The sequence below is a fragment of the Staurois parvus genome, unplaced genomic scaffold (assembly GCF_062004578.1).
Source record: "Staurois parvus isolate SC_StPar_1 unplaced genomic scaffold, SC_StPar_1.0 ptg000274l, whole genome shotgun sequence".
Classification (NCBI taxonomy): Eukaryota; Metazoa; Chordata; class Amphibia; order Anura; family Ranidae; genus Staurois; species Staurois parvus.
In genome coordinates, this window is record NW_028318070.1 from 1,514,926 (window position 1) to 1,529,495 (window position 14,570).

The window sequence follows — 14,570 nt, forward strand, 5'->3', positions numbered from 1 at the left end:
AAATCCATCTGGGCATGGGAAACAGCTTAGTTCCCCTTCCCGAGAATAATGACCAGGGCTGCAAGGACTCAAAAAACCAGTAGCAGGGTCACATGAGAATCCATGAGGACATGGCCTGCAGGCCCACCCAGACTCTAGACTCAGAAATCCTGAGGGGCACTCCTGTAAGATACAAATTATGAGATAAGAAACTTGAAGTCCAATTGAAGACCAATCTGTGCTCCAAATCTAATATCGAATTGGGTTCCCCTTTGCTGTTGAAATCTAATATAGCAACAAGAAAATGAAAATGTTTAATGGCTGGTTAAGGGAAAACACAAGTTGTTACTCAGCCAGACACAGAAAGAACTGCACCCAACACGGTCAGCGATTATGCATTCTTGCAATTAAATCGGTATTAACCCCAAAACCGAAAATTTAAAATATTGCAGTTTCCCATTGGCTGCATTTGTTTTCTATTTTTAGGCTTTTTCCCCTCTGTTTTCACCTGGTGTTCTGGCCAATAACACCTTCTGTATTAGAGCACCCCCTCTCTGGATGCACAGGGGCATCTTTGGACAGCAACATTGTTAATCTGGGGGGAGGGGAGTTGTTATATGGACTAGCAGATTTAGATACACTAAAAAAATTTAAGTTGAACTCCAGATAACTTTTTATAAGCAGTTTCAACAATAGTTTTGTTACTTTTAAGATAAAGGTTTTACACAAATAAATGGTTTGTCTCTACCCTCCAACTGCTACATCTGAAAGAGAGCTTCTTCTTTTGAAAAACAACAGACTTATTGGCCACATCACCAGGTGAAAATGCAGCCACCACATCTAAGAAGTGGTAAGCAGCAATATAATAAATATTGCTTTTAGATTTATTACTGGTTTAACCAATTGCCCTCCAGAAGATTTACCCCCCTTCCTGACCAGGCCATTTTTTGCGATATGGTGCTGCGTCACTTTAACTGACAATTGCACGGTCATACAACGCTGTACATAAATTACATTTATGTAATTTGTTCCCCACAAATAGAGCTCTGTTTCGGTGGTATTTGATAATCTCTGCATTTTTTATTTTGTGTGCTATAAACAAAAAAATCCTGACAGTTTTGAAACCCCCCCCCCCCCAGTATTTTTTACTTTTTGTTAATAAAAAAACAAAACATAAAAAAATCAAATTTCTTAATAAATTTAGACCAAAATGTATTCTGCTACATGTCTTTCCTTAAAAAAAAAATACCAATAAATGTATATTAATTGGTTCATGTAAAAATGATAGTGTCTAAAAATGGCGGTATATATACTGGAAGTTTTATTTATTTAGTTTATACTAGCAATGACGGCGATCAGCGACTTATGGTGGGACTGTGACGTGCATTCTGACACTAGGTGGGAACTGACTAACTGCCACTGACATCCCCAGTGACACTAATACAGTGCTAATAAAAAGCACGGACACTGTACTAATGACACTGAACAAGAAGAGGCTAACATCTGGGGTGATCATGGGTTAAAGGGTGTTTTACTAAGGAGACCTGCTGCTTTCTATCTCTCTGCTGTGCAAATAAAGAGAAAGCAGCACATCCATGCTGATAGGAGAGAGACCTGTGTTGTTTACACACAGATCTCTCCCCTCTCAGCTTCGCTGATGATCACCGAGTCCCGGACGGGAATCGCCGGGACCCAGTGATTGACATCCTCAGCAGCCAATAGCAGCATGGGCAGGGCAGCGCGAGTGAGCAAGCAAGCACTTCCTACCCCGAAATGCAAAATCACGTATATTTGCGTGATTTTGCACAGTGCAGCCGCCCTGTAGCAGTACATCTGCTATGATTTGGTGGGAAAGCGGTTAATATTTGTTAAAAGCTTAAAGAAAACGTAAACCCAAAATTTCATATTCCTGATATGTCCTTGCTGTTCCATATCCTGTTCTCTTTGTATTGCTTCCTTTGTGTGAAATTCCTGGTGTTCCTGCCAGTCCCTCTGTTTTCTTATGAAAAACTGACCACACTAGGCATGAGAGCCCCACCCCTTATGATTACGTGTCTTAGCACGAAACGCATAAAAGAGGGACCGTACGCAGTGACGTCACGCCGCCGGGACCACGAAGATGTCCGGTGGCCATTTTGGATCCTATGGTCAGTGTAATTTTATTCTGATTCTTTCTGCATATACCTAATAAACGGTTTACTGGAATATACTACACTATGGGCATTATTCTTTCTGGCTCTATATGAGCTAAGCAAATCCACAGAGCCCTTTCTGGAGGAAAGCTGAGGTGCTGCGGATAACCCAGGGAAAGGGGATCTCTCTGACCAGACCTGGCTGTACATATCCTTAAGGGGAAATGGGATCTCTCTGACCAGACCTGGCTGTACATATCCTTAAGGGGATCTCTGACCAGTCCTGGCTATATATATCCTTAAGGGGAAAGGGGATCTCTCTGACCAGACCTGGCTGTACATATCCTTAAGGGGAAAGGGGATCTCTCTGACCAGACCTGGCTGTACATATCCTTAAGGGGAAAGGGGATCTCTCTGACCAGACCTGGCTATACATATCCTTAAGGGGAAAGGGGATCTCTCTGACCAGTCCTGGCTATATATATCCTTAAGGGGACCTCTGGCTGACAACACATATACACAAATGCGTAATATGATTACGCATCTGGTGAGTGCGTAATCTCAACATATTCCTGGCACCTCACCGAATATCGTTTTAGTATTTGAAGCACCTATTATGAGACCATACATGGATGGATCTCCACTAGTAGCACTTTATGAACATTGATACGCTATTGAACTTGATATTATAGCACTTTTATGTGCCCACGACCATCACTGTACTAGCACATTATTAATATGAATATGATCTTTCAGCACTTTATTTGCACTTTGTCACTTTATATCTGAAATATTGATTTTGCACATATTTGATTATTGATTTTGCACATATTTATTTGAACATATTGCATTGGAGTATTTGGTTTCTGCATATCTCAAGCGCTGCACCCATTTGTATTGTATAGGCATGAGAGCCTGCTCTCCTCCAATGATCAGACTTGTCCTGGTACGCCCCTTCCTGCAAAGCCATTCACTGGGAAGACTTGTGTGCTGCCGTTTCTCCTCCTTTCTGAGCTCCTTATGCAGCTGAGAATAGTGGGCATGTGATCACTTATTTAAAAAAAAGGAAAGGAAAGAGGTTTATAATGTTTTTTTTTAAATCTATACACAAATGTTTTGCCTTCCATTTCTATTTTAAACTGAATGGGTTGCTTTACAGGGTGAGGGCACACATATACTTTAATAAGAAAGAGTAAACATAACATTTCAGTTAATAGTTATGCCGGTGGATTGTTATCACTCTTTGGTCTCTCTGGTCCCATTTCCCACAGAACGCTACAAACGGCAGCTGGGATACTGAAGTACCCTCTGCACAGTAACCCTTTACATTTACATGAAACCTAAAATGTTCTTCTGCCATTATGCACATGCCATACACACCTGGCAATCCTGTATGTTGTTCTTGCCTGGGTGGGCATTTACTGTGCCACTTGGACATTTTTTGGGAGCAGCAGATTCTCCTGGACAGCTGCAATATAAGGACACAAAATTATTTATATGGAGTCACACGCTTTAGGAAATGTGCTGAGAAAAATGCATAAAAAAGCACGCAAATCAAAATCAAGCAACATCTTGAATAAATGAAGCCCAACAAAATCTGCTATTTCTTATTCTCCTCTAGGCACATGGCTAGAAACACACATATAAATGTCAAATACACAAAATACTAGAAGTAATTGCACAGTTACAACAAATCAGATGTGGAAGAGTTTACAAGCCACCAGGCAATATTTCGAAAAGCGGTTGCTGGTTTACAATTGTACAGGAGCAGAGATGAAATATTGACCTGTGTTGCTAAACGACAACATTAAAATTATTGTGCTGCTTTTTAAAAATTGTTGGGGAGGCTCAAAGAAGAAAAAAAAGAAAATCACCTCCCTTCGGTTTGTCGTATCTGGCCTGGTGTATTATTTATAAGAAATACAAACTGAAATGAATGTGAACAAATAAAAAAAAAAAAAGAAGACATTTCCCAAGGAGCCCTTTTTTTTGGAAACCGTTTTAATTTCTTTATGAGAAACAGTATGATCTACATGCAAGGGCTGGCAAGGAGGCAAATGCACCAGGGAACACTATTTCTTCTGAAAATTAAAGCTTGCACTGAGAGGACAAAAGGGGCCTTCTTCGCTACTGCAAAAATTATCATTACCAGTTTATATAGTGCCAATATATCTTCTGCACCGCTGACAGTAAGGACATAGACGTATGATGATATTAAGAGATATAAAAATTGATGAGGCAATAGGAATAAGGGAACTGCCCAAACTTGATCACAAGATAAAAGGATCAGAATAGTCGTATGGAAGATTTTGCAACAAATTTATACTCCTGTCTGAAAAAAATGGGTGTCATGGTACATTTCAAACTTCAAAGAGTTAAGTGATTGTAAACACATGATTTTTTTTTTTCTTTTAACAACAAACATGTCATACTTACCTACTCTGTGAAATGATTTTGCACAGAGAAGCCCGGATCCTCCTCTTCTTGGATACCCCACCTACACCCCTGCCCCCCCCCCCCCACTGAATGCCCACCATAGCAAGCCACTTGTTATGGGAGCACTCATGTGAGCTTGCTCCTGGACTGGCTCTCCAAGAGAGTTGCTGCGCTCATGTACAGTACTGGATCAACATTGGGCTCAGGTAAGTATAAGGGGAGCCTCTGTGGGGAGCTGCACTCAGAAGGTTTTTTGTAACTTAATATAGAGAATACATTAAGGTAAAAAAATCTTCAGCCTCTAGAACCACTTTAAAGTATATCCAATGCCATTTTTTACAGAAAGTGAAATCAAAACAGTTCATAACTATAACCTTATTCTATTCAAAATGAAAAAAAAAAAAGTTTTGCCTCTTTACTACTTTAAAGTCGGACGCCAGCCTTCTGTCATATTAAAATAGCTTGTTTGGACCAAGTAACAAAGAACTGGAATTCAGCTTTAAAGTGGATCTTTTGGCCTAAAATTGAAAATGCCTCCTGCCTACCCACTTTTTTGTACCTTTCTTTTTTTTTCAGAAAAAGGATTTGGACCCGCCTCCTAAGCAAGTCATTCACAAATGACGTGTACTGTGTCTGATGTGCTTCCTGTGATATGTACTGTACATCACCTATCCCAGGAGGGCTTATGGTTTCATTCACAGAGGAGGGGGACAGGTCTAGTGGCACGTCATCGGGAGGTCTGCCTGCTGAACCTGGAACGGGCCGGTGGGTCCCTTGATGGTGTCAGAAACAACAAAGTGGGGTGGGACCGAGCCGTGACAGGTCATAAAAGAGGATCTTATATCTGGAAAAATGCTGGATCTTCTGGATGGGTGAGGATCTGAAATGTGCAAATCCCACCTCATGGCAAGTGGGAGTATAAGGAGAAAAAAAAGGAGGGGGGGGTGTGAAGGTGAGTTGGGTGGAGATCCCCTTTAACCTTTTACTATTGTAGCTCCTTGGTCTCCACCTCCCACGCCTGACTGCAGGCCTTCTCCAGAACTTCCCCCATCCTCTGGAACTCACTACCCCAATCCATCAGACTGTCACCTACCCTCCTCACCTTTAGGCGCACCCTGAGAACCCATCTCTTCAGGGAAGCCTACCCCGCCCTCACCTAACATTCGATCTCCTCCACTCCTCCTACCACAGCCACTTTACTGTACCACTATCCCCTCCCTCCTAGATTGTAAGCTCGAAAGAGCAGGGCCCTTGCCCCTCATGTTTTGTTTTGTTACTGTATTGTCTCATGTTCTGTCCCCCACTATAATGTACAGCGCTGAGCAAACCTTTTAGCGCTATATAAATACTGTATAATAATAATAATAATACTATTGTGTATCAGTACTGCTGGACTTTAGAAGAAGATATACCCCAAAAGCATGTCATTAAAAGTTACCTGCAAATACAATTGTATCACAGACAGTACTCAACTAAGCAGATGACTGAAACGTAAAAGGAATGCTCAACAGTTGGCATAACAACCAGACACAAGAATTTTCAAAATGAGAAGACAGAAACATCATGTCAGGAATGGACTGGCCAGCAATGGTGGGACTCACCTGCCTTTTGATCTGCAGTACCAGGGCTGGCCAGCGGATGCTCCCAGCAATCAGAGACTCAACTTTGCAGCCAGCTAACACCTGGAACTGATTATGCTGGGGTATTTAAGGGATGGCCAGACCCACAGACTCTGCCTTGGTGTTGTGTTTGTCCTGGGCCCTGTATCCTGTTTCTGTCCTGCATCCTGTTTCTGAACCGCTGCTGACTTCTCCTGCTCTGATCCTGGCTCGCTCCTGACCATCCCTCTGCCTGACCCTCTGTACCACGCTGCTTGCTACCTGTTCTGATCCCTGGCTTGTGACCCTGACCATCCCTCTGCCTGACCCTCTGTACTACGCTGCTTGCTACCTGCTGAACCTGGCCTGTGACCCCGACCAATCTCCGCTTGCTCCCCCTGTACCTACCTGCCCTATTGATATTGACCCGGCCTGCCTGACGACGCTTGCTTGTATGTACTGTTATCTGTGGGTGGTTGGTTTGGTTTGGTTTGGTTGCACTGTATTATGTTTTAGTATTGCACTGCGTTTATGTTTGTATTGTTAGTGTTAATAAATTATATTGTTTATAACATATCTGAGGTCTGCGTTTCCCTGCATCAGCCACACACCTCTAGTCACACCTGGGAGCGCTGACATTACACCAAGGCCAATCCTGACCAGAAGTGGCTGCACAGGGAAGCCATCTTGGCTTGTTGCTGGGAAGGATGGATCTGGATGAGGTTGTGTATTTATATCTGCTAGTGTTTGATGACAGGGAGTATGCTTATCAAACTCTGAAGGAGTATCCCAGGGATCAACTACTAGAATGTATACGGCTCGCTCATGTTCTAGTAGATCAGGGCACAGAGTTCTCTGAGGTGCAGCCTTTGATTGAGGTTTGTGCTGAGTTGGTTTCATCTGGTTCCCCCGAATGCAGGGATGAATTTTTGCCACCATTTAGTGCCGACCAGGTAGAGTCCCTGGTGTGGTTATTAGAGGATGATGTGGGTTACTTTCTGGAGCGTTATTCCACATGTTCACCACAGACACTAAAAGATTGTATAAACGCAGTGCAGTCATTGACCAGACAGGCTTTGTGTAAGCTCAGCTTTGTTCAACCCATACTGCAGACATGGACAGACTTGTTGCACCCAGCCTCAGTCAGCTTACAAAGACCCAGTCCTGCTTCTAACTCTACTCCTGTATTCCCACCAGCTCCTCCAGTTACAGCCCAGTATACTTGGCTATCTACCGCATGTCAGTACCCTGTTCCCACTCGCTGCACCTATCCTGCCTTTAACCCTGTAAAAAAGCCCTCTGTAGCAACTGCTCCCTCTCCTGTTCCATCCTCCAGTTTTTCTCTGTCTCCAGCTGCTCCATTCGTTTGCAGACCTGCGTTTACTTGCAGTGCTCCAGTAGTTAAAACCAGAAAAAAGCGAAAATTCTTTCCAACCAATACCATCCTGCCAGTATCCAAACCGGTGAACCTGCCTTCCGTGACTCAGCCTGATGCCTCTCTTCAGCCTGATGCCTCTCTTCAGCCTGATGCCTCTACTCAGCCTGATGCCTCTACTCAGCCTGAAGCCTCTACTCAGCCTGAAGCCTCTACTCAGCCTGAAGCCTCTACTCAGCCTGATGCCTGCATTCAGCCTGATGCCGCTACTCAGCATGATGAACTGATCCAGCCCGACGATCCTATTAGGCCAGTTGACTCGATGCCCGCTGTTGATCCAGATGATCCGGTACCTGATCCAGTGCCCGCTGTCGTGCCAATTGACTCAGAGCCCGCTGTCATACCTGGTGACCCGGTGCCCACTGCCTTGCCAGATGACGCGGTGCCCGCTGGCAAGCCAAATGACCTGATGCCTGGTGACCCAGTGCCCGCTGTCATACCTGGTGACCCGATGCCCGCTGTCGAGCCAGACAATCCGATACCTGATGACCCGGTGCCCACTGTCGTGCCTGTTGACTTGGTGCCCGCAGTCTTGCCAGACGACTCGGTGCCCGCAGTCTTGCCAGACGACTCGGTGCCCGCAGTCTTGCCAGACGACTCGGTGCCCGCAGTCTTGCCAGACGACTCGGTGCCCGCAGTCTTGCCAGACGACTCGGTGCCCGCTGTTCCGCCAGACGACTCGGTGCCCGCAGTCTTGCCAGACGACTCGGTGCCCGCAGTCTTGCCAGACGACTCGGTGCCCGCAGTCTTGCCAGACGACTCGGTGCCCGCAGTCTTGCCAGACGACTCGGTGCCCGCAGTCTTGCCAGACGACTCGGTGCCCGCTGTTCCGCCAGTTGACTCGATGCCCGCTGTTCCGCCAGTTGACTCGGTGCCTACTGTCGTGCTTGGTGACTCGGTGCCCGCCGCTTCGTCTGGGGTTCCGGCGCCCGCTGCTCCGCCTGAGGGCCCGAGACCTGTCGCTCCATCTGGGGGTCCGGCGCCCGCCGCTCCGCCTGAGGGCCCGAGACCTGTCGCTCCATCTGGGGGTCTGGCGCCCGCCGCTCCGCCTGAGGGCCCGAGACCTGTCGCTCCATCTGGGGGTCCGGCGCCTGCCGCTCCGCCCGGGGGCCCGAGGCCTGTCGCCCCGCCCGGGGGCCCGAGGCCTGTCGCCCCGCCCGGGGGCCCGGTGCCTGTCGCCCCGCCCGGGGGCCCGGTGCCTGTCGCCCCGCCCGGGGGCCCGGTGCCTGTCGCCCCGCCCGGGGGCCCGGTGCCTGCCGCCCCGCCTGGTGGCCCGCTGCCTGCCGCTTCGCCTGGTAGCCCGATGTGCCTCTGCCCGGAGTCCTGCCCGATGTGCCTCTGCCCGGAGTCCTGCCCGGTGTGCCTCTGCCCGGAGTCCAGCCCGGTGTGCCTCTGCCCGGAGTCCAGCCCGGTGTGCCTCTGCCCGGAGTCCAGCCCGGTGTGCCTCTGCCCGGAGTCCAGCCCGGTGTGCCTCTGCCCGGAGTCCAGCCCGGAGTGCCTCTGCCCGGAGTCCAGCCCAGTGTGCCTCTGCCCGGAGTCCAGCCCGGTGTGCCTCTGCCCGGAGTCCAGCCCGGTGTGCCTCTGCCCGGAGTCCAGCCCGGTGTGCCTCTGCCCGGAGTCCAGCCCGGTGTGCCTCTGCCCGGAGTCCAGCCCGGTGTGCCTCTGCCCGGAGTCCAGCCCGGTGTGCCTCTGCCCGGAGTCCAGCCCGGTGTGCCTCTGCCCGGAGTCCAGCCCGGTGTGCCTCTGCCCGGAGTCCAGCCCGGTGTGCCTCTGCCCGGAGTCCAGCCCGATTTGCCTCTGCCCGGAGTCCAGCCCGGTGTGCCTCTGCCCGGAGTCCAGCCCGGTGTGCCTCTGCCCGGAGTCCAGCCCGGTGTGCCTCTGCCCGGAGTCCAGCCCGATTTGCCTCTGCCCGGAGTCCAGCCCGGTGTGCCTCTGCCCGGAGTCCAGCCCGGTGTGCCTCTGCCCGGAGTCCAGCCCGGTGTGCCTCTGCCCGGAGTCCAGCCCGATGTGCCTCTGCCCGGAGTCCAGCCCGATGTGCCTCTGCCCGGAGTCCAGCCCGATTTGCCTCTGCCCGGAGTCCAGCCCGATGTGCCTCTGCCCGGAGTCCAGCCCGATGTGCCTCTGCCCGGAGTCCAGCCCGATGTGCCTCTGCCCGGAGTCCAGCCCGATGTGCCTCTGCCCGGAGTCCAGCCCGATGTGCCTCTGCCCGGAGTCCAGCCCGGTGTGCCTCTGCCCGGAGTCCAGCCCGGTGTGCCTCTGCCCGGAGTCCAGCCCGGTGTGCCTCTGCCCGGAGTCCAGCCCGGTGTGCCTCTGCCCGGAGTCCAGCCCGATGTGCCTCTGCCCGGAGTCCAGCCCGATGTGCCTCTGCCCGGTGTACCGCTGCCCGGAGTCCTGCCCGGTGTGCCAGTCTTTGATATCCCGCCAGTTACCAGACCCGGGCGGTGGAACATTTTTCCCAGCTAGGACTGTTTGGAGCGTCCTGAGGCCGCTCCTTGAGGGGGGGGTACTGTCAGGAATGGACTGGCCAGCAATGGTGGGACTCACCTGCCTTTTGATCTGCAGTACCAGGGCTGGCCAGCGGATGCTCCCAGCAATCAGAGACTCAACTTTGCAGCCAGCTAACACCTGGAACTGATTATGCTGGGGTATTTAAGGGATGGCCAGACCCACAGACTCTGCCTTGGTGTTGTGTTTGTCCTGGGCCCTGTATCCTGTTTCTGTCCTGCATCCTGTTTCTGAACCGCTGCTGACTTCTCCTGCTCTGATCCCGGCTCGCTCCTGACCATCCCTCTGCCTGACCCTCTGTACCACGCTGCTTGCTACCTGTTCTGATCCCTGGCTTGTGACCCTGACCATCCCTCTGCCTGACCCTCTGTACTACGCTGCTTGCTACCTGCTGAACCTGGCCTGTGACCCCGACCAATCTCCGCTTGCTCCCCCTGTACCTACCTGCCCTATTGATATTGACCCGGCCTGCCTGACGACGCTTGCTTGTATGTACTGTTATCTGTGGGTGGTTGGTTTGGTTTGGTTTGGTTGCACTGTATTATGTTTTAGTATTGCACTGCGTTTATGTTTGTATTGTTAGTGTTAATAAATTATATTGTTTATAACATATCTGAGGTCTGCGTTTCCCTGCATCAGCCACACACCTCTGGTCACACCTGGGAGCCCTGACACATCAGCTTCCATATATCTCTAAGGAAAAGTTTTCCAATTAAAATGATCTTGGACTCTGTAGCGCTACTGCTGTAGGATGCCCAGGGTTCTTTCCCCGATAGTTGCCCCGCAGACAGGCACACAGTCTTACTCACTCTTTTGACTCAATGAACAGTCCAGGGGTCTTCTTTTTGGCGGTTTTATTTTTGGGTAACTTGGCTGGGGATAGGGAATTGAGTGTGATACTCCAAAATTATGTACAAATAGGAGGACACTTTCTCTTCTGTGGAACTATTAGCCAAGTCCTTGCACAAGTAAAGGTGTGAACTAGATGTTTAAGCAGCAACTCGAGGAGATTAACCTTCCTCTCTGGACAGTCCAAGCAAAGTCCTTTCACTAAGAATTAAATAGACTAAGCTCTTCAGGACACTGGACACTATATCCCCTTTAAACACACACCTGACCAGGGGAGGACTGACAACTCATGGGGCCCCCGGGCAATAGGGGATCATGGGGCCCCTGTTTCCTTGCCCACACTCAAAGCACACCCAAAAAAGCCTATAAAAAGGTACCAGGGACATTTCATGGGGCCCCCTACTGACCCCGGGCCCTCGGGCAGTGCCCGAGTGCTCGAATGGTCAGTCCACCCCTGCACCTGACTCTTCAACACTGGAGGGGTGGCAACAGCATGCAGTCTCTAGGACCGCTCACACTTGTCTGTACTCACAATTGTCTTCAGATGATTGGCTGACTTCTTTTAATGCATTCCAGATGCTCTCTCTGTAATACCAAACTAGATCCACAGATGACAGACCCACCAGGCAGCTCTAGTAACTTTCAGCAAACAAGCTGGCCCCCCAGCTCACCCAGTTGGGACCACGATGTACTACAAGCACATGGCAGGATTGTCTAGGGGGCAATCAACAGTGCTAGGCTGTGATCTCCTCCTCAGGGACAAGACACTTTTGGAATAATGAAACCTGCAGCCTGTGAAACACAGAACAGACCTAAACAAACACAAAACAGCCACACTAATTACAGTGAGCCCAACACTAAATCTACCTAACAATGAAATGAAGCTCCACTGGATACATGAAACCAACTAAATTGAACTAATCCGAGCACCGATCTAGGAGGGTGCTAAAACTCGTATCCGGTTTTGGTCTAATGCTCCTTTCTGTATTTCAAAGGACAGTATGTTGTCACTCTATAACAAGAAATTATATTTTAATGACAGGCATATGCAGTTTGTTTTTGTTCCGAATTGAAATTTGAACACAGTTTTCATTATTTGGAGATTTGGATGTATTTGAATTTCCAAATTACAATAGTAATGAATTTAAAAGACAATAACAAAACAAAATGTCACCCAAAATTTGAATTGAATTTAAATCTAATTTGAAGGCAATTTCAAAATATAAACGTATTTCTGACTATTGCTGATTTCCTTCAAAGACTATGTGTATTAGTGTTAGAATATAGAGAAAAAAATAGAAAAAAACTGAATAGAGTATAAAAGAATAGCATAGGAAAATAAAGAATAAAAAGGAATAGAATAGATATGAATAGAATAAAATAAAATATAGCTGTCTTTCAAATTTAAATTTTTTTTAAACAACAGAATAGAATAAAACAGAATAAAATAGACTAGAAAAGAATACAGTAAAACAGACCAGAATAGAAATTAAAAGCATAGAATAAAATATAAAACAAAGGAAAAGAATAGAACAGAATACCATAGAAAAGAAAATAGAAGAGAAAATATAAAAATATAGTAAAATAGGATAGAAAATAAACAAATAATAGAAAATAATATAAATAGAATAGAAAATAATATAAAATGAATGAAGTAGAATAGAATAAAATAAATAGAAGGAATAGAATATAATATAGAATCCGTTGAAATAGAATAAAAAGAATATAACGGTCTTCTGAAATTTAAATTTCTAATAGAATTAGGATTGATTCAATATTTTCCATTCAAATTTGATTCAAATACTTTGAATACATAGTAAAAATGTAAATAAAAAATTAATAAACAAAACAAAACCAATTTTGTTACGAATGCAACAAAACTAAATTAGTAACTTAACAAATCGATCCGAAACCAAACACATTTTTTCATTCTGTATGTCTATTTACTGAAAGCTGAAAAAATGTTGAAAATTACTTTTGAAAATACTTTACAACATAGTAAAAATAATATGAGATTTGAGTGATTGGGGTTACATATGCTTCATTAATGGGTTGTAGGAAATTGGGGGGTGGGGGACAATAATTAGAAGCTGGGGGGAGGCAGACCACAAGAAGATCTTTCCCTCTTTCTAGCCCACACACTGTCCAAAAGATAAATTCCTATTAAGAGTCTTTTCTGTAGGATTAGAGCTGCCTTCATGTCAGCCAGCACAGCCCCATCAATAAAAGTTATTAGAAATCAGAAGACTTGTATTTTGATCTCTTCTAAAGCTATGCAGTAATTGTAGCTGGCAGATTTAATGTGAATTTTGATATTGCAATATATGAAGATCCCCTGTCATCACAGATATTTTACACATAATTACTGTAATACTAGATAACAGTATAACTGCTCTAGTTGGCACCACTGCTTCCCTCAGGCACCTTCCATTATGCGCATGTAAAAAATGTAGGACAGATAAAATTATGAAAAAGAATAATCCAGCCCTCTGAGATAATTTAAAATAATCAATATCATGAGATTAATCTTTTTTTCCAGTCTGTGTTTCAGTGACCTCCAAGATATATTATATCCATCAATCACCAATCACTGCAGTTGCGCTGAGATCTCGAGAAAAAAGAATGATACAAAAGGAATTTTAATAATGGAACATGGAAATATGTCAGGTTTATGGCATCTCCTGGGAACTTTCTCGGAGAAGCGGAAGAAGTCAAACACAACTATTAAGCGGAGGTGAAGTATGAAACAAAAGGGAAGCGTAATATAGAAATCTTCGAGGATAAGATGGTACTTATAACCTCCATCTAACTGCATTGAATAGGAACAGATACAGTAAGGTTTATAATGTTGATTTTGCATTACAGTAAAGCCTTAGAATTCTGATTTACAGTTAAAATGTATTTCCATTTTTGCAGCCAAATTGGGATAACACGTACTTCATATTTTTTACGTGTTCTGATTCACATATAGCTTTAAAAGAATGTATAACTTACTGTTTACCTTATTATTTGTTCTAACATTTTACTCCTAAAATGAACTCTCCGGTGGAATGCAAAGGGTTTGGGAAGTTAAAAGAGAAGCACGAGTTTGGCTGTTTTTTTCACCCAAATTATACTTATTAGGTGGATGCAGCATTCTGCATCTGTCCCCCGCCGGCTCTAAAGGTGAGAACTCAGTGATCACATATAACCAAAACAGAATGGTACAAAATAACAATTCAATGGAGAAGCAACTCACATCTACACATATCATATCACTGTGCAAAATATAAAATAAAAAATAATAATGTTGTGCTTCTCAAAACTCCATAAACCTTACACATACATTATTAAATACAAAAAGCAATATAACAGTGATTCAAAGTTCCTGAATCCTCAATATTGTGATTGAGACGTGATTAATGTTGTGGCATCCTCTTCTCAAACCTATATCTGAATTCCTATGAAAACATGCAAATCTTCATATTCCAAAATCAGTGCTCCTTCACCAAACATTACAATTGTGCCCAGTGGCGGACTGACAACTCATGGGGCCCCTGGGCAATAGGGGATCATGCAACCCCAGTCCTTGCCCAAACTCAAAAAAGCCTATAAAAAAGGTACCAGGGGCATCTCATGAGGCCCCCTACTGACCCC